The sequence below is a fragment of the Alligator mississippiensis genome, chromosome 13, assembly GCF_030867095.1.
Source record: "Alligator mississippiensis isolate rAllMis1 chromosome 13, rAllMis1, whole genome shotgun sequence".
NCBI lineage: Eukaryota > Metazoa > Chordata > Crocodylia > Alligatoridae > Alligator > Alligator mississippiensis.
In genome coordinates, this window is record NC_081836.1 from 17,348,878 (window position 1) to 17,369,679 (window position 20,802).

Sequence of the window (20,802 nt, forward strand, 5' to 3'; positions counted from 1 at the left end):
GCAGATCGAGGCCCCAGCAGTAGCGGGGGGGAGTAGAGCTAGGGTATAGGCAGGGGCTGCCCAGCCAGGGTGGGGCACCAGACTGAGCTACATGGGAGTGACTCCTGCTGATGCGCACACCCTGAGGGAGGGCATGGGGGGGGGGTGCCCTTGGATCTGCACATGGGACAGGGCGGGCTGCCATTGCAGGCTGGGGCTGGAGCTGTGCCAGGCTCTTCCTAGCATGGGCTGGGCCAGGCTGTGCTCGGGGCAGGTGGCGGCGGTGCTGGGAGGAAGCAACGAGAGGGACTCTAGCCACTCCAGAATTCACCACAGCCCCCCCAACCTGTCCTCCCAGCACCGCCACTGCCTGCCCCAAGTGCAGCCTGGCCCAGCACCCCTACCAGGAACAGCCTGGCATTGGCACCAGCCCCAGCTTCCAGCAGCAGCCCACCCTGCCCCACGCGCAGATCCGGGGTCACACCCCGCCCATGCCCTCCAAGGGTATGAGCAGTGGAGGGAACCTACCCTCATCGCCCCTGATGAACTGCTTGTGGCCTTGAGAGAGGCATCCATGGTGTGGAAGGGAGTGGGGCTGGGGCTGGAGCTGCACACCTGGGTTGGAGCATGGGATGGAGCCATGAGCAACTCATCCAGGGGGTGTGGGCTGTCCCCTGCAGCTGCATGCACCCAAGGAGGGCACCGGGGGGCATTCACCCCCAGATCTGTGCACAGGGCAGGGTGAGCTGCTGCTGCAGGCTGGGGGCAGGGCTGCACTGGGCTTTTCCTGGTGGGTGCTGGGCCAGGCTGTGCTTGGGGTAGGTGGTGGTGGCACTGTGAGGGGGCTATGGGAGGGGCTGCAGCCACTCCAGAATTTGCTGTAGTCCCCTGGCCCCCTCTCCCAGCACCACTACCACCCTCCCCAAGTGTAGCCCAACCCAGCCTCCCCACCTCCCGGAAGAGCCGAGTACTGTCCCCAGCCCACAGTGGCAGCCCACCCTGCCCTGCACATAGATCCAGGGGCACATGCCCCCCATGCCTTCCCAGGGGTGCCTGTAGTGGCGGGGGCCACCCCCTGCACAACTGTCCCTCTCCTCACCCTGGCTAGGCAGTCCCTGCCCCTGCCCCAGCCCCACTCCCTCCCCCACTGCTGGGCCAGTGTGCCCTGCCCTTCACACAGATCTGGGGGCATGTGCCCCACATGCCATCCTGGGGTGTGTGCAGTGGTGGGAGTCACCCCCCCTCCCTTTACCCCCTGGACGAGATGTTCACAGCTCCATGCCATGCTCCGCCTCAGCTGTGCAGCCCCAGCCCAAGCCCCAGCCCCAGCCCCACTCCCTTCCTCACCGCGGAGGCATCAATCTGCCCCCTTCCTGCCCCTTACAAACAAGAGAAAATATAATGGGGTACATGGGCTGAAACTTTGAGAGAGAGGGCGTACGCTCATTAAAAAAAAAAGGTTGAAAACCCCTGCCCTAATCAGTAGGACAGAGAATCATTGTCCCTGTATAGCTTTGAAATAGAGTCAGCAGGAAAGGGAACACATCACTTCCCAGAACACTATGTGGGCTCAGATCCCTCCATTCAGAAGGGAACATCAAAACTGGATCTCCCTTATTGTGGGACAGTGCTGCAACCAGGTAGAGGGACATCACCCTTGCTGCTCCACTGGCCTCTGCTTCTTCTGACTGTTCTAGCCCTGAAATATTAAAAAAAAAAAAAACTTCAATGGAAGCCACTTACTGACTTGTGTTATTACAGGCTTGGTCAGAGGTCAGTAGCCAAGGCAACAAGTCAACAAGCAGTAGCAAAAGTTAAGCCCAAGACATCACAGCAATATCAAGGGCCAGGACATTAAACTTGAGGTGTATAGCCAGACTGAAAATCAGCAGGCAAGCCAAGGTCACCAAGCTGAAAGACCAGCAAGATCAGATACTGGAGTGTGGAAGCCAGCTAGGGTAGGAGCAGGAGAAAAGGTTGGGCAGTGCACATAGGAGAGGGGCTGCTTGCAAGTGGGAAGCACAGATCAGGCGCTAGGTCAGTTCCTTGAAGGAGGAACTGGAACCAGCCAGGTTGATTTCAGGGCTACAGCTGACTACTTGGGACAAAGGAAAAAGAATAAGGAAGAGGGTTGAGATCACAGATTTAAAATTAGAAGTCTAGAGGGGGATATTGAGCAAAGAACTCCCCAAGAAGCACCTACTATTCCCTGGAGGCATCTAGGGAGTTAGGTCACAACCCCCTGAGAAACTCTGTCTGTCCATCTGGAGTTGTATATCTGAAATTCACAACCAAAACACCAAATTATTTAAACATGCAGGATTAGTCACTTTATCATCCACATACAGATGGATTAATAGGGTAATTTAATACCCAATTTATGCAGCTGATTTAAAAAAATAATAATTCAAGATAATTCTTAAAAACTGGAAAACGCACTGCTTTATTGAGGATTTATTAGTAAAGCATTGGCCCAACCTTGTGACAAATACCAGAGAACACATTACTGGGATTACTGTTGGGCTAGGGGGAGGAGAGGGGTTAAATTTGGCATTTTCAAAGTCCCTGAAAAATATAGAATCATGGAATTGTAGAACAGGAAGGGACCTGTAAAATCAAGTCTCATCCCCTGCCATGGGCAAGAAGTTATTGGGCTCAAACAAGCTCAACAAGGTGACTGTCCAGCCTCCTCTTAAACACTTCCAAGGATGGTGACTGCACTACCTCTCCTGGCAATGTGTTCCAGATCTGGCGACCCTTACACAGAAGTAGTTCTCTTATATCTAGCCTGAATTTACCCTCTATAAGCTTATGTTCACTGGGCCTTTTCCTTCCTTGAGGTGCTTTCCTGAGGAGTTGCTCACCTAGATCTTGGTGTTCATCCCGATGTACTTGCAGATGGCTATCAAGTCACCTCTCAGTCTTTTCTTAGTCAGACTGAACAGGCCCAGTTCCCCAAGTCTATCCTCACAGGGGCTATCCTCCAGGCCCTTGACCATGCGAGTGGCCCTTCTTTGTACCCTCTCAAGCTTATCCATGTCCTTCTTGAAGTGCGGTGCCCAAACCTGGACACAGTATTCAAACTGGGGCCTCACCAGTGCCAAATAGAAAGGGAGGAGCACTTCCCTGGATCTATTAGATGCACAACGGCTGATGCACACTAGAGTTCTATTTGCTTTCTTGGTGACCTGTTGGCACGTATTCATCTTCCAGTCAATCATAACCCCCAGGTCTTGTTCAGATGCTGTGCCAGCCAGTGCAACACCACCAATCACGTAGTTGTGGTGAGGTAAAGTCCTACCCAGATGAAGGACTTCATACTTATCCCTGTTAAACCTCATCTGATTCCATTTTGCCAATGAGTCCAGTCTGTCAAGGTCATCCTGGATCCTAACCCTATCCTCCAGTGTGCCTGTGTTTCCCCACAGGTTGATATCATCCACAGACTTAATAATTGAGCTTTCCAACCCCTCATCCAAGTCGTTAATTAATATATTAAAGAGCATGGGTCCAAGCACCAATCCCTGGGGGACACCACTGGAGATAGCCCTCAAGGATGAGGCCATCCCGTCAATTACCACCCCCTTGGAGCACCCTTTGAGCAATTGTCCACCCATGTCACTGTAGACTGGTCATGTCCAGCACCCTGGAGTTTGTTTGAGAGAATCCCATGGGAAACAGAATCTAAGGCTTTACTAAAGTCTAAGTAAATCATGTCCACCTCATGTCCCTCATCCACATGGCTAGTTACCTGTGTTACACAAATGCCAATTGCTTAAATCATGAACGAGACCTTATAAAGGGGGATAAGACAAAATGCCGCATTTATTGATTACGTGAATTAGACATAGAGGTTTGACACACCATTCATACAAACACACATAAATTATTATGCACATCGTTACACACAGACACACACATACACAAAACAACCATTCTATCTGTGCACATACATCAGTTACCATCAATAGTTGCTCAATATCAGCATGGGGTGGCCAACTACAGCTAATTGAGTAGATGATGATGTTAGAAGATAGCAGCTGGAGAAAGATTTTGGAGATAGCAGCTTGGAGACAGCCGTTTGGAGCCAGCATCTTGGAGCGGGTTGAACAGACACCTCTGCGCTCCAACAAAACAGCAGCAGAGACAGAGACTCACCCAACTTGGCATTTTTAAAGTCTTCTTGTATAGGGATTGGCATCCTTTGTTTCAATGTTTTGGGGTTTTTCCATATCCAGCTTTTGTTGTTGCGGTCATTTCTCGTTCGTCCTCTTTTTATTTCAGCCCTGGAGTGTCCTTGCTGCCCATTTGGCAGGATGTGTGCCTTTCTCCTCTTTGTTATCTCCTGCTGTGTCTTGGCCTCAAAGGGATTTTTTTAGCCATTCATTAATTAGTTTACTGACTGGTAACTTACATTTGGCACCTTGTTGCTTACATAAACAGTTAAAACTTTTTCTCCCGTCTCTATGCCATTTTCTCACCATTCACCCTTTTAAACACACTCATACAAAAAGGCTATGCAGAGTTCATTTACTTATGTCAAGCAGAAGGATACAAAATGGAGTTTTCAAGTTGCTTACAGGACAAGACTAATATAGTTACATTTTATAATTATTACACTTTATGTTAACATCAGCTACATTAGTTCAGTTCCTGCTATACCTGAGGATACAAGGACACAAGGTTTGTCAGGCATGATTTACCCTCGACAAAGCTGTGCTGACTACTTCTTAAAACCTTGTCCATTTCCAGCTTGGAAAAAATGGCTTCCTTAATAAATTTTTCAAAGATTTTACCCAGGACCAAGGTCAGACTGACCGGCCTATAGTTTGCAGGGTTATCCCTCTCCCCTTTCTTGAAGATGGGTACCACATTGTCCTTCTTTCAGTCATCCAGGACCACTCCTGAGTTCCACAACTCTTCAAACAGCTTGGCCAGTGGTACTGCTATTAGTTCAGCCAGTTCTTTTAGGACTCTTTCAGGGTGCAGGTTGTCAGGCCCAGCAGACTTGAAGACATACAAGTGCTGCAGGAGATCTCTCACCTGTTAAGGACTGATTTCATGTAGTTTGTTGTCTTCCCCATGTTCCCCAGGCCTCTGGTCAAGTGAACAGTCCCTGTTTGATTTCAGGAATACCAATGTGAAGTATATATTTAGGAGCTCGTTTTTTCACGGGCATCAACTGTGGGCTGCCGCTGAGCATTCATTAGGGGTCCCAGAGTGGAGCGTGACTTTTTCTTGCTCCCTATGTATCTGTAGAAGGGCTTTTTGTTGTATTTCATTCCAGTTCCCAGGTTGATTTCCATGCCTGTCTTGGCTTTCTTTGTCTCATACCTGCAGGCCCTAGTGATACAGGTGTATTCCTCTCTGGTCGCTGAGTCATTCTTCCATTGTTTATATGATTTTTTTTTTCTTTTTCAAAAGCTCTCTACTATTCCTGTTGAGCCAAGCGGGTCTATTGGTTCCTTTCCCATTTTTTGCCCGCGTGGGGATGACCTCTTTTTGGGCCATTAGAATTGCCTCCTTAAGCAAGCTCCACCATTCCTGAACTCCCAAGTCATCTGGTTGCTGATTGCAGAGGGCCTTTCCAACTAGCCTCTTGAGTCTGCCAAAATCTGCCCAGAATACCACCAATCCCTAGGTCACCTATGATGTTATTGCCTTTGGCCAGCACTAGATCCAGGGTGGCCTTACCCCTGGTAGGCCCTTCCATAACCTGTGTCAGAAACAGGTCATCTATTGTTGCCAAGAAGTTAGCTGACCTGCCAGGGGTGGCTGAGTGATCCTCCCAGCAGATGTCAGGGTAGTTAGTCACCCATGATAATCATGTCTGTAGTGCTAGCTGCCTCAGTCAGTTCTCTGGAGAACGCCTGATCACTCTCCTCTTCTTGTGAGGGAGACCTGTAGTAGAGTCCCACCATCAGGTCTCCCTCTCCTGATCCTCCTTGTAGCCTGACCTATAGGGTCTCAAGCGACACTTCTCTGCTGTCAAACATGACCTACGGGGAGGGGTACTGCTCTTTCACATAGAAGGCCACACCTCCTCCCACCTCCCTTCTTCCCAACTTTTTCCTTCCTGTAAAGCTTATAGCCCTCAATAATGACTGCCCAATCATAAGTGTCATCCCACCAGGTCTCCGTTAATCCAACCAAATTGAAATCCTCATCAACCAGGTGGAGTGCCAGTGCCTCCTGTTTGTTTCCCATGCTTCTGGCATTCCCATAAAGACACTTGAGCTCTTCCCTAGTTGCTTCAGGTTTTCTGACACACTGTCTGTGTCACAAGATGTCAGAACCAATCTGGTTGTCCATTTCTTGAATGCCCTCCTGTGTATTGTTGTGGCTACTGGCTTTGTGTACCACAGTGGAGCCTTCTCCCCAGACCCCGGACTTGCCTAGTTTAAAGCTCTCCTCAACAAGTTGATGACTCTCATAGTGAAGAGTTTCTTTCCTCTGTTCATGAGATGAATACCATCCCTTGCATGTAGACCATCCCTGTTGTAGAACTGTGTACCATAGTTGAGATACCCAAAGCCCACACGATGACAACATCTCCTAAGCCTTCGATTGACCTCCTCGATGCACTCCTCCCACCAACAGCCACACCCTCTGACTGGGAGGATTGAGATGTCTGGGAGGATTGAGAGACATCTCAATCATCTCAATCTCAACAGCCACACCCTCTGACTGGGAGGATTGAGAGCACACTACTTGTGCTCCTAGGCCTTTGAGCTTCACCCCCATGTTCTTGTAGTCTCTTACGATCCTCCTGGGGCTGCTTCTTGCTGTGTTTTTGGTGCCCACATGTACAAGGAGCATGGGGTAGTGGTCAGTAGGGTGGACCAGCTTAGGGTTTTTCTTTGTAACCTCTCTTATCCTGGCTCCTAGAAGGCAGCAGACCTCTCGTGCAAGGGGGTCTGGACAGTAGATGGCTCCTTCTGTGCCCCGCAGCAGGGAGTCTCCCACGACTATCACCCTATGTTGCCTCCTTGCTGGGATTGGCTGTTCCTGCACAGATGCAACATTAGTTGATCATGAGAGAGCTGTGTAACTGTTATGGAAGGTTATTGGTGGGGAAGAAGATGCATGCTGTGGCTTCAGTCCTGACTTGACCATTTTTCACTCACCATCGTTTGGGGCATCATGGTCAGGTCTGCTCTTCTGCCCGGTCTCTGTGGCATCCTTCTCCAGATGCAGGGCCTAGTGTAGACATCAATCTCTGCCTCATGGTCTCTGGTGATCTGCAACCTGTCCAGCCTGGAGTCAGGGGCCCTGTTTGTGTGGAGGTTGGGTTGGGCTCCGTCTGGGTGAAGGCCTCCGAGGTACCAAGGGGAGGTAGTGCATCCAGACCAGGAAGCCTAGGGGTACAATGTGTACCCATCACCATATTTCAGGGTGACCCTGGTCAGGTGGCTGCATAGGTGTTTCTATAGTTAGGAGACCAGGTGGGTGTTAATGTTCCCATGTGGTCCTCACCACCACATGTTTTGATGCCCTCTTCTTCATGCCTCCCCCTCCCCTTTTGCTAATTTTTTCAGTCACTGGGCTATGATTCAAGGTGTATGAAGTCAACAAAAGAGCTCACAGCTGGATGATGAGTCATTTTATGGGCTATCGTCAGGTTCACAGTCACTTATATTTTTGGTAATATCCTTTCCACCATCCTGCTGTGTGGAAGAGACTCCCTCTGTTCCAGATAATAAAAAAAGCATGCTGTGATAGTCATATATCTATATTTTACTAGTCAATGAAGTCTGTACAGTGATTGTTTCTATTAGTTTAACAGAAGATTGATTACACAAAATACAAAAGGCAAGGGAGTACAGAACTGCTGAAGCGGTGTAAGAATGAGTCATTTAGGTAAGAAATATTTCATCAGTGAAAGTGATATCAGTAGGTTTATCATTTCATCCCATTTGGCCCATCTTTCTTCAAATAGTTCATCTGATAATAAACTGCTGGGAATACTTCATTTGTCTTAATTTTATTCTGGTCAACTAAGTCTTTTTAAATGAGGTTTTGTTTCTGCAGCAGTAGTATGAAAATACGTTTATTAGATGTAGTCACTAAAATACTAAACAGTCCTTTGTCTTTGTTTAATTTCAGCAAATGAAGACATTTTCTCAGTGCCACATGACATTAAGGCCTATATCCTTTAAATAACTTGGGCATCAACATTCTAATATCCAACCAACCTTTCAGTTTGGGAAATTAAACAAAAACACTGCTTTTCAGAAATTCTATCATTTCAAACAGTAATTCATCAAACAATTATTGACTCCATTAAAGTTGTATAGACTCGGCTAGGAAGGAAGATAGATACATCTAGCAAATCCTAGCATGTCATTTGATTGTGTTTATTTAAGAGTATTGGGGAAAAATGAGGCCTGATGGCTTGTTCCATTTTTTATATTCTAATCACTTGTACCGTCATTTTTTGTTGTGTGCCTCTAAAGATAAAACATTACTGTCTGTTTACAGATAATTCTGTATGCAGAGGAGAACCTACTGTCTTCTATTACTGGTGAATAAACAGTGCTTGCTGCAAAACATGACATTGAGTGATGACAGGAAAATGCTGTGTCCTGTCACAGAGATAAAAGCCCAGTTTCCCTTACACAAAGAAGGTGCTGCTGCAATGAAGGGATGTACATTATACAGTTAATATTAAAATACAGCTATGTATCAGGCTGTGGAACTCAGTGTGCTGCTGCAAACCCTATCAGGATAAACAGTAACTCATTTCCCTGCAGTTTGCAGGGAAATAGTTTTAATTTCAATATTTATATTGTATGGGAGGGCTGGTCTGGGCCAATAAAAAAGAGAATTCAGACCATGATATTCTCCTACCTGTATCAATAACATTGAAGCACATGAAGGCACCAAACTAATGTTAAGATCCACTACTAAGCTTTCTTATTACCAGCTAGTCACCTCTTTCTCAAGTGCTCTACCTAAAATGTTCTTAACTTCAATTTCAAGCTGTCCACTTCAGGTTGCTCTCAGAGGAGGGTGTAATAAAGGCTGTGAAGTCCTGTCAAAAACCAAGTGCAGAGTGTCTGTAAAGTAATTCCACCATCCTGGAAGTGTGGAATATGGAAAGTAATACATGCCTAGCCACTGGAGGGTGTCAGATTACACAGAAGATGTGTTTCTGGGTGGTGCCTAGGCATTTTGTGGATGACCCAATATTGGCTGATCCAGTGTAGATGTTAATAGGTCAAAGACTATTTTTGACCAGTGAGCTTTCCATGCCTAGCTGTGGTGCCTTCAAGCATGGCCCAAAACTCTGTGTAGGCTACCTACTGCATGCTATATGAATACAACTACTAAGTGCCAGGGTCCATTAGTTCCACTAGCCTTGTAAGGTCCTCTCTATAGCAAGGACTTGCACAAAGAGCAGCTTTTGGATGGACCTTACCCCCTTCCCTGGGCACAGGCATGGGGGACAGTATTATTTCCCATGCCTACTCTAAAAGACGGAGGCAAGGGGAGGATCTAAGCTAGGGTGGCAGCCAGAAAGGCACAGAGGGCTGCAGCCCAGAGCAGCCAAATTCTACTTGTACCAAATAGATCTTAGCCAGAGCTTGCTTCCCTGGAAGTCCTCTAGCCCACCAAGAAGCAGTGCAGGCCTCCAGTCTCTGAATGATAGCCTGGCAGTCTGAGTACTGGCCTCTGAGTACAGCTAAGGCTCTGAGTTTGAAACTGGTCTCTGTACCCAGAGGCTAAGTAAGACTGCTCCAGTCCTGGGTTACTGTTTGTTTTCTTCACAGCCTCTTAGAATAAAAACCAAAGAACCAACAACTGTGCCAATAGCTTCAGCCGTCCCAAGCCAAGTGGCTTTGCTGTAGGCATAGGAGGAGGAAAACCTTGGCTGAAGTCTATCCATCTCTACCTTATGCAGAACAGAGGTGACTGCTCAGCTCTTTATCAGCCATCTTGTTGCCCAAGCCAGAGAGCTGCTTTTCCCACCCACCTCCCAACTCGCGTATACCTTAGACCAATTCACCAGCCCCCCAACCAGAGACACTCATCCAGGGTACGAAGTAGCAGGGCCTGGCTTCTCATCTCAGCCACCAGTGGGAATTCATGCTGCAGAACAGTCTCATCAAAGTCCTCCTCTTTCTTGTCTGCCAACTGGAAAGCAGACCAAAGATATACGAAAAATTGTCTCAAAGGGCCATACTAACAGATAAATTACAATATCATCTTAGCCAAACTGCCGAACGCAACTGCTCTCTTTTAAAAGCCTTAAGTCGAATCAATTTCCATACTGTCTCTCTCACTCTTTGGAAGAAAAAAAAACTTCAATCCTTAAGAACTTTTTTTGCAAATCCCTATTTTCTAATAGTGTTAGGAATTCACAGCCAGAAAACAGTAATACTATTATCTAAGCACGAACTTGGAACACTTTCCAGGTTTATGTTGTGGATTTGCCCTTTCTTTTTAAGTGATATGTTGGCTTTAAACAAAGTAGAATTATATACCCTTCAGGAAAAGATAATGTTTGTTCCATTTACTCCCTGCCAAATAATAATTCTTTGCACATCAATAGCATTTTTCATCCTAGGATCTCAAAGCAGATTTCAAACACTCTTAATTCCATGAGGTAACATGCCTATGAGTAAGCCCTTATCCCCATCTTACAGATGGTGAAACAGAGGCAGAGAATATTGGAGTGAGTGGCTAAGTGTGGTACCTTGCCTTAACTCTGTTCCCTGCTCCCGTACATGTGTCTTTTGACTAGTTCTTGTTTCTGACTCTCAGATGTTCCTGACTATGGCTTGTCTCCTGGTATCTCACATGGGCTCTAATCACTAGGCAGGACCACCTATGTCCTCACTGCTGACAGCTCTTGTCTTGAACCTCTGAAGAATAGGACCATCATCTAATAGATGCATTTTGCACAAGATCTGCATGTTATTTCTTAGGTGGGAGATCCTTGCCAAAAGCACTCTTTTCAAAACTTGTCTTCTGTCTCTTTCTTAACACTCACTACTGCTATAATACTTTTAATGGGAAAGAACAGAAAACTAACCAGAAAGATGACCTCTCATTTAAAGCAAACAAACAAAAAAATGAAATGAGCTTCTGTGCTCAGAAACAACAATTATGGAAATGCCAATAGGACTTAGAAAAGCTTATTTCTGTGTCTCTTCCCTGCACCCCAGTTCACTTTCTTTTGTTTTCTACCTTATAAGACTTATGTCATGTTTAGATGATGGATTATAAACTGTCTGAGCCAGGGACTCTTGGCCATCTGTCCTGTGTCCATAGATCCACCCTGTTTGACAATTTTGTGGTTCATTTGCTGCTTGCACCAACCTTCCAGCATGGAAAGTTTCTAGAACATTTTCTCTTAACTTGGGCTTAACTTCTGTTAGCTGAGAAATCAGGACATGTTCAAAGAGTGGTCTTATACCAGAGTTAAGAAGCTTTTACGTGAAAATCTGAAAGTTGAGTTATGAGTTCATCATCTCATTGAAGGCAATGTATAAATTCTGCAAATTTTTCAGTATTTTTACCCCGGTGATGGGTTTATTGTTCTGGTCAGAGAAATTTATGAAGCAAATTTACTCTGAGGTTTTCAGAGCAAGTTACTTTCCATACGATGAGTTTAAAAGCAGATTTCCACTGTGCACCTGTCATGTTGGAGGATTATTGAATTCCTTGCCTACCAGAAGCCATTAAGTTCGCAGAATGTAACAAAGGAAGGGAATGGTCCCAGCTCAGGTTTGCTTGTGGAAGCCCATCTCCTAATTAAAGTGGAAGTTCACAGGACATTCTTGCAAAGATTTTTCTCCTGTTTTAGGTCAAAGCTGACAGCTTTAAGCATGGCTGTTTTTATTTTAGATTTGGTTCTTGTCATCACCTACAGGCTCTGGTTTTTCTCCCTAATACACTGAGACGCACAGAGCAGGCAAGAGCCGTTATTATAGGATGGGCTCTGGCAGAGTCTCAGATGTGCTTCTAATTGGATCTCACAGTAATGCTGATCTTATTAGCCCTATCAAGAGCTGATAGGTAGAGTGCTATATAGTACAGCAGATAAAGTCATGATGAGCTTTGATGGCTGGATGCTGAAGCAAGGTAAATGCAGACTAGAAGTAAAGATAGTAGTCATGTGAGCCTGATGTAAAAATCACCAGGTAGTATCCTATGCCTTGTATTATACAGGGCTCATAATATTCCCTCTGGCCTGAAAGTCCATGAACTCAAACCATTCCCTCTCTCAAAGAGGTTGCATTCAAGCTACTATAGGACAATGCCTTTTTACTTATATAGCAGTTTTCATCCCAACTCTATTCCCAAATGCTTTGCAAAATTAAACACTGCCAGATATGCAGTGATATCTAAATTGCAACAAAGTAGAAGAATAAAGACATTGCATGTTCAATAATTCCTCTATTCTGAACACTTAAATTTAAGGATTGCAGGTAGAAGAGCAAAAACCAGCTTTCCAGCAAGTTTACCCTCTGTTGAAGATTCAGTGAGATGGGGTGCCTAATTAAGGCTCTTGCAGATGATATCTATTTAGTAGAGAAGGCTCCCTCATTAATACAGGTGAGATGCTCTGAGTGGATAGAGGGCAAGTAGGAAAGGGAGTGAAGAAAGCCAATTTAGACAGACATTCAGCTGTATATTCAAGCCAGCTGTCATTTGGGAGATCCCAACCAGAACAATTCAGCCAGCACTGTAGTCACATATGCTGGAAACTGATGGAAAAGTGTTGAGTGTTAAATTTGGGAAATGATTTCAGCTGTGTAGCTGAAATTGCTTTGACCCTGAGTTTAGTTTAAATCTGTTCCTATAAGACAAGGAGTGTGAGCTTGTTATACAAAATATCAGTCATGTAGTAACAGAAATGTTCTTAGATAAAAACAAAGCCATTTTCACTTTTCTTGTAAAAACACAAAAGGGTCTCCCTGTAAACACCTATTGGTTCTTGAATAACATGATCTTTTGTGGACAGCAGAAAAGAGCTGCTTTGCAGAAGATAGAGTAGAACATATGTGGAAAGAAACAAAAATAGCTTTTAGGATGTGGATGTGGACATGGATGGGAAGCTGGGGAACAAGAAAGAGAAAGGGAGAGTTTTGAAAGTGAGGAGGGGGCTAGAACAATTACCCTACCTTCTTGAAGTGAAAAGCCTAGCATGAATCCAAAAGTTCCTCCAAGACTTTGTTCAAACACATTGAGAACTGATTTCTCAGTACTGTAGTGGGAGGCAGAATTAACCTGACATCAGGAAAAACCATTCCTACCTTTAGAGAATTATTGTGGATATCTGAAGCGGTCCACCAGGTTTTGAGTAATCAAGGAATTGAATCCATTAGGAGAAAGCTATATATCTGTTTTGATCCATACATCAGTCTGTGAGGAAGGAAACTGATTGGAGTCTTTGGCACTGGGACTATCTGTTCTGTGTTTGTATAGTATGTACCACCATGTAGTCATTTGATTTCAGTCACCATCTGTGACTGAAGTTGTCAGTGCTACCACAATACAAAGACAAATGTCTCCAACCAACCACTTCACTTTTGGCATGGGTTCACAGCTGCATGGTGACTAATCCCTGAGCCAGACAAACAAACATCTAAAGTCTGCGGAGCCTCTCCTGCTGCAGCTGCTAAGACTTTCACCTTGTAACCCAGCAGAGGAGTCATAAAATATGCATGTTCCAAAATTCTAACAGCAGAAGGCCTCACCATTGTCAGATGACTGCTAAAATAACTGTTGAGTGACTTTTTAAGTTTTGACATCTCAGTTGAATAATGCAAACAGAAACTTTCGCTTAATTTGAGACTTGCATTTCCGTAACTGACAGGGATGCTTTTAACTCAGTGAAATTTGAAGTGCTCTATCATCTGCATCATGCTTTGTGTTTCAGTGCTACTGCTGCAAAATAAGAGCTACGGGAATTGTGTGTTGTAACATGACCTGCTTATTTTATATCTCTTGCTTTTAATGGAGAGTAAAAAATTTACTATCTGAGTGAAGTCCTGAGTTATCTGTCTCCAGCAACATAGAACTCTAATTTGGGCTTTCTTGGTAAGAAAAGCTCAGTTTTCTGACAACTTTGAAAAGTACTGGGGCTCTGTTTAACATGAGTTCCAATTGACTAATCCCTTCCACCGGTCTTTGTGGCTACTGAAGTACATGTGGGGCAAAACTGGTAATGATACACTCAGTGTGATGCACTTTATCAAACTTATGCAACCTGTCTGATTTCAAACTGCAGTTAGTAATGGCAGGCCCCCAAAATGTCCCAAACTTTATTTCCTTTGGCCAATTTTCTAAAAGATGATTGGAACAGTTGTACCTAAAAGCAGAGGCCTTTGGAAAACAAGAACTTGAGCAATTATTTCTGCAAGGCATGCTCTGATTCATATATACTACAGAGAATTCATATGCATAATGGATCCTGTCCCTTTTATTTATTTCTTTTCTTCCCTGGAAGGCTGGAATAGGCCCTAGTGTGCAGTGCTCAGATGTTGGTGGTTCTTAGCCAAGACATTTGTTTTTCCTTTTTAAAAAAAATATTAGATAGAGAAAAAAACAACTACTAGAGAGCAGATCTTTATTAGTCTCTCTCCTTGTAGTGGGAGCCCCCCAAAATTGGAATATCCTGTCCTCACATGTGTAGTAAATACTATTGATACAGTAGTGAAATCAGATCCCTCTGGATCTATAGTTTTATCCCCAATATATATTGGCATACAGCAGCTTTATTTTTTGTTGCAGCAATCCTTATTTCATAGCAGTGGCTGCTAGGGCTGTGCGAAATTTCGCCGGCAGTTTTGATTTGTTTTGAGCTCAAAACAGCAAAATCAAAATGAAACAGAGAGCTTTGAAACAGCCTTGAAATGAAACGAGGCAAGTTGAAATGTTTTGAAAATTTTGAAATGTTTTGAAGCTAAAGCTGGGCTTGCCCGCAGAGAAACAGAAACGAAACTAAGGAGAGGGAGGAGGGGGGAAGGAGGTGGGAAGGAGGCCTCTCATTATTGACTGTGTAGCTGGCCAGTGACTGTCATTCTTCCCTGAGGTCCCTTCTAATCCTGGTGCTCTGGGGGAGGGATGGAAAAACTGCATAAAAGGCAGCACTTTTTGAACTGCCCTGCTTTTTGCCTTGGTATCAGTTGAGTGAGCTGTGTGTTCCAGCAGCTCAGTATCAGACAGCTATGGCTAGCAACACTGATCTTCTAAAGGATTGCCTGCTTGCTAGCAAGAGAGATTTCAGATTCAGAATACTTTTTTCTTCAAAGTTCTTTTATTTTATTATTATATTCTTTGATTTATTCTTTTGAATACTATAATTATATTGGATAGGAGTACTATATAATTTAATGTATATAGGAAGACATACATTTATATTTTATTTCTATAGATTTAAAGCTTTGCATCATACATTATAGAATTTATACAGGGACAAAGCACCTACACTTTTGAAATTATACGGGGACAAAGCAAAGAACCTACACTTTTGATTTATACAGGAACAAAACACCTACGCTTTTGATTTTATATGGGGTAAAAGCACCTACAATCACTGTTAAACATTTCTTATTGGCACCAGACACCTACATTTTTTAATTTATATAGGAACACGAATATATTTATATATTTGTAGAAAAGGAAGACATGAAACACCATGAAGCATGTTGGAAAGTCAGGTGACCACACTGGGCAGCATTCAGGGAGGGGCAGAATAGGGGGTAGAGGGAGAGCTGTAAGTTCCCTCCACCACCAAAATGAGATGTAGCCTCTTTACTCCCGCTAAAAGGGATGAGGCTGCTACAAGCACCAAGGAGAGGGGAGTAGTGCCAGTGCCACTGCCTGTGCCCGAGACTGCTTTCTCCCCATGAGCACCAGCCATAACCGGCCCCCCCCAGCCCTCGCCGCCACCACCACCACCACCATGATGGCAACAACAAGCAGCAGCACCAGCACCAGTACAGCAGCCTACTCCACCTCTGTTTCACTTCCCATGTAGAGCCCTCTAGTGCCAGAGGAAGAGCTGGCACTGGATCTGGATCTCAGTGCCCTAGCAAGGGAAATTCTGGGTAAGGGGTGAGTATCAGCTGAGTTTGTGCTCGACACCTCTCACGTTTCCCCTAGAGCCAGGTCTCCTTCCCCAGAAGGCACTTCAGAGGAGGTTGATGTACATGTGGAGGCAAGCAGCTCAGCTGAGTCCGCTCCTCCTCTTGCTCTGCCTCTACTGCTGAAGAGGAGGAAAGTGCAGCAACGTCCAGACATGAACCTGAACCACAGAAGCGAGCAGGTAGTGTGGTCTGGGGTCATTTTGAGCTGATAATCCCATGTATGCTATCTGCCTGCACTGCAGGGCAAGGGAACAAAGCACATGAGCACCATGGGGATGCTGATGCATCTCCACAGGCACCACCCCCTTGTCCTTGCTCCTCCTCAGCCTGGCACCAGTGGGAACGTGCCCAAAAGGAAGTCCATCTCTCATTCCAAAGCCCCCACCCCCCCAAAAACAGAGGCAGGCTACCCTGAAACAGTGGGGGAAAGCCGGACAGAAAGGGGAGAATGTTCCAAAGGCAAGCAATATCACCCAGCGCATCGGGGAGATGCTTGCTGTCAATGGCCAGCCATTCTCCCTAATTGAGCGGCCAGTGTTCAGGTGGCTCGTGGTGCTCGTGGCCTCATCATATCAAGTTCCTGCATGCACCACTTTCAGTAGGACAGTGGTGCTGTCCCTGTATGAGGCATGCAGAGAGTACTTGAGGGAGGAGCTGCACAAGGCAGGTCCACAGGTGGCCTTACATTTCACCTTGGACATCTGGAGCAGCTGGGGTGGAGATCATGCCTACCTCTACCTCACAGGGCACTGGTGTGACCAGTCAGGCCGTTGGTGGGCTCTCCTTCAAGCGGAGGTGATGGACGAGTTCCACACAGCAACAGAGATAATGGGGGCCATGAACCGCTTGGTGCAGGGGTGGCTCACTGGGCAGGGTGACCTCACCCGCAGGTTCATGGTCACCTACAATGTGGTCAATATGGTCAGGGCAGTCCACGATGCCAACCTTGTTGGCATCCGCTATGTGGCATAGAAGTTGCACCTTGTTGTCAGGGATGCCTTGGAGGAGGACACGACTGCCGGTGATGGTGCCAGCACCACCAGCAAGCTCATTTCCAAATGCAGGAAGGTGGCAGACTGCTTCTGCCAAAGCATCAAGGAGGGCAAGATGGTGTGGGAAAAACAAGCAGAGCTGAACATCCTGCAGCATAAAATCATGCAGGATGTGGAGACGTGGTAGAAACCCACATACCTGATGCTCGAGAGGCTGGTGGAGCAACAAAAGGCCATCCATGAGGTGGCCTTGCTTGGGGAGATGGGGATCAGCAGCCCCCTGAACAGAGCTGAGTGGGATACCATCTCCCAGATCTTGGTGGTCCTCAAGCCCTTCCTCGAGGCCACTGAGAGCTGCAGCACTGCTGATGCCCTCCTTATCCAGGTGATCCCCCTAGTGAGGGAACTTCAAAGCCAAGTGGAAAGCTTCCAAGGGATCAGCGTTCCTGGCTGGGGCGCGCCACTTTCACCAGACATGCAAGCATTGGTGAGGCAGTTGAAGAAGGGCATTAGGAAATGGCTTGATCCCTTGCAATCCAGTACAGTCCACATGCTGGCCACCATGTGTGACCCCAGGGTGAAGGGCACTGTATGCAGCAGCCAAACACTAAATCAGTAGACAGAGGCACTGGTAAAGAAAGTCAGGCAGGCAGAACAGCAGAGGTGGGGGGACGTGGAACAGTGGGATCTACTGTCCCAAGCTATCACGCCATCCACCAGCCAGTCTCCTCCTCCAGCAATGGCACTGCCAATGTGGGCCAAGGACATGGCTTCTATGGTGGGATCCAGGGCCACCAGACCCCACCATCAGGCAGGTAGCACTCATGCCATGGTAGCTGCCAATCTTGCCAAGGATGTGGAGCCACTACTGTGCAACCCCTTGGCCTACTGGGCAAGCCGAAGCCAGATGTGGCTGGATCATGCCACAGTTGCCCATGAGGGTGTTCAGCATCACTGGGGATGTAGTGACACCCCACCGCAACTGCTTGGATCCTGGTTTGGTGGAGCAGCTGGTGTTTCTGAACGTGAACCTCCTGCTGCTGGGGTTCCCCAAGCTCCAGGTACAGATGGACTGAATGCCACCATCCTCAACCCATCCACACCTATTTCCTTTTTTCATTTTTTAAAAACCAGTTAATGCCCCACTCTCAGCTGGAGGGGGTACTCCCTGTATCACCAGCCAGCAGGGGAAGAACATGTCCCTGCTGAGCTCACTCCCCTTCCAGGACAAACTTGGGGGTATGGACTGGGACTATGGGGAAGGAGGAGGCCCCAGGTCCTGGGCATGACCACTAAAACTGCACCCTGCCAGGTTAGGCAGGCCTGGTGGGACTGCTGGTGGCATGGCAGCCCTGTAAATGCCAGGACCAATGATTCGCTGGTGAAAGGCAGGTAGGAGGCATCATAACTTCCAGCTAATGCATGCCCAAACACAGTCCTGTCTGGCGAAAGCCCAGACCTGTCACTTCTTTGACAGGCCTAAGGCTTCCTGGTTGTAGTGGAGTTGTGAGGCTCCAGGTGAGCTCAGCTCAGCTGCCTGGGATGCCCGCTTTTGCATTGAAAAACCTTTTGTCAGGCTGAGGAAGCACCTGCAGCTGGTGTGTCTCCTGGTCCTGGATGGAAGGAATAGTAAAGAAGCCAGAGGCTGGCCTGGTACACAATGCAGGCAAGAAAGCCAGTCAGTGAAAATGGAAATGGAGGCGCCAGGGGGTGAGGGACAGGGTGGGGTCGGGGTGGGGGGGTGGGAAGGGGGATGTAGTGGCACAGGCAAAAGTGCCGAGGTACCTGGGAAGTCAAATGTCTGGCAGGTTGCACTGTCAGTATTGCATTGGCTATATTGAGTCTATGAGTTTCTGTACCTTGGAAGCTGAAGGAGTGAAGTTCATAGGCCCATCTGTGAAAAGTGGTTTCACACACACATACTCACACAGTGAGGATGCACCTTAATAGACACACTGGAGAAGAAGCAGCTCCTACCTGAGAGGAAAGAAAGGCTGTGTGACAGTTTGGCTATGCTACCAGAAATGCTGCTGGTGCGACTGTGCTAGCGCTAAGTACTAAGTTATTTTATACCTGCTGCCGTTTAAAGTGATGGATCGAGCTGAGGCTCTGGGAGGGGGAGACCTCATTGGGGCACACTACCGTGTTGTGTAAATGCCCCAGCACAGTGAAACTGTTTCAACAAAATGAAACAGAACAGTGGTTTCAAATCGAAACAAAATTTGAAACAAAATGCTGTTCCATTGAAACGTTGAAATGCAAGTCGAAATGGAACGGTGCCATTTCATGCAGCCCTAATGGCTACAAAGAGGTGGGTTAGCCATAATGGTCCGACTTCAGGCAGAAGGTAGGTCAAGGTGATAATTTAGACACTATCAGGGGTGGGCAAAATGGCAGATCTGGCCGGTGGCTGGACTCCATTTTCCAGCAGCCCCTGCACACATGGTGGAGGCTAGTTTCCATGGAGACCCCAGCAGCAGCCATGCTGTGATAGCGCAAGGCCAGAGTTTCCATGGAGACCAGCCCCCGCAGCATTGGCATGGCGTGCAGCAGGATGGGGAGCTGCTCCGGGGCTGGGCTGGAAACTTGCAGTGGTGACAGCATTGTCCGGAGTCAGGACAGAGACACAATCTGCAGCCTGCATGCTCCAGGCAGGGGTGTGCAGTCAGCAGATCATGGCTCTTCTCCAGCTCGGGACCATACAGTCACTGATGCAAGGAGCCAGGGCAAAACCATGATGTGCTGCCTGCATGCCCCTGCCTGGGCATTGTCACCACTGCAAGATCCCAGCCTGGCCCCATAGTAACTCCCCACCCTGCTGTGTGCCCTGCCAGCACTGCTGGGGCTGGTCTCCATGGAAACCCCAGCCCCACACTATCACAGCATGGCTGTGGGGTCTCCATGGAAACCGACCCCAACCATGTGTGCAGGGGTTGCTGGGAAATGGAGTCCACTGCCAGCTGGATCTGGCTCACAGGCCAGGCTTTGCCCACTCCTGCACTAACTGGTTCAGAGAAACATGAGCTTTCACAGATAACAAACTACTTAGTCAGATACTAGCAATGGACTGCTTACAACAGCTACAAAAAATAATTGAATAATTCACTTCCGAGGCAAGCAGCATATGATAGACACAGGTGCAATTTGCACCCAGGCAGCCATCCTCGCTTGTGATTCTGGTCCCACCCTCACAATCATGCATAGGTGGGACAGATGATGAAGAAAGGTCTCAATAATTGAACTTTGAAATTGACTGGCAAACATTTTGCTGGCAAAACAGACCCTATCATGGAGATTTAAACATAGATTCATAGATTCATAGATGCTAGGGTCGGAAGGGACCTCAATAGATCATCGAGTCCGACCCCCTGCATAGGCAGGAAAGAGTGCTGGGTCTAGATGACCCCAGCTAGATGCCTATCTAACCTCCTCTTGAAGACCCCCAGGGTAGGGGAGAGCACCACCTCCCTTGGGAGCCCGTTCCAGACCTTGGCCACTCGAACTGTGAAGAAGTTCTTCCTAATGTCCAATCTAAATCTGCTCTCTGCTAGCTTGTGGCCATTGTTTCTTGTAACCCCCGGTGGCGCCTTGGTGAATAAAACCTCACCAATTCCCTTCTGTGCCCCCGTGATGAACTTAAAGGCAGCCACAAGGTCGCCTCTCAACCTTCTCTTGCAGAGGCTGAAGAGGTCCAGGTTCTCTAGTCTCTCCTCGTAGGGCTTGGTCTG

General features: G+C 47.0%; 1 long non-coding RNA gene across 4 annotated transcripts in view; it reads right to left on the bottom strand.

The window, feature by feature from the left end:
- Positions 1–800: 800 nt before the first annotated feature.
- Positions 801–20,802, bottom strand: part of LOC132244642 (uncharacterized) — a 161,208-nt gene continuing 141,206 nt past the window's right edge. For all 4 annotated transcript variants that reach the window (XR_009456324.1, XR_009456326.1, XR_009456325.1 and 1 more), the window contains 2 exons: positions 2,183–2,257; positions 801–1,678 (listed from right to left, as the gene is read on the bottom strand). This is a non-coding gene — a long non-coding RNA (uncharacterized LOC132244642). The remainder of the gene's footprint in view (positions 1,679–2,182; positions 2,258–20,802) is intronic.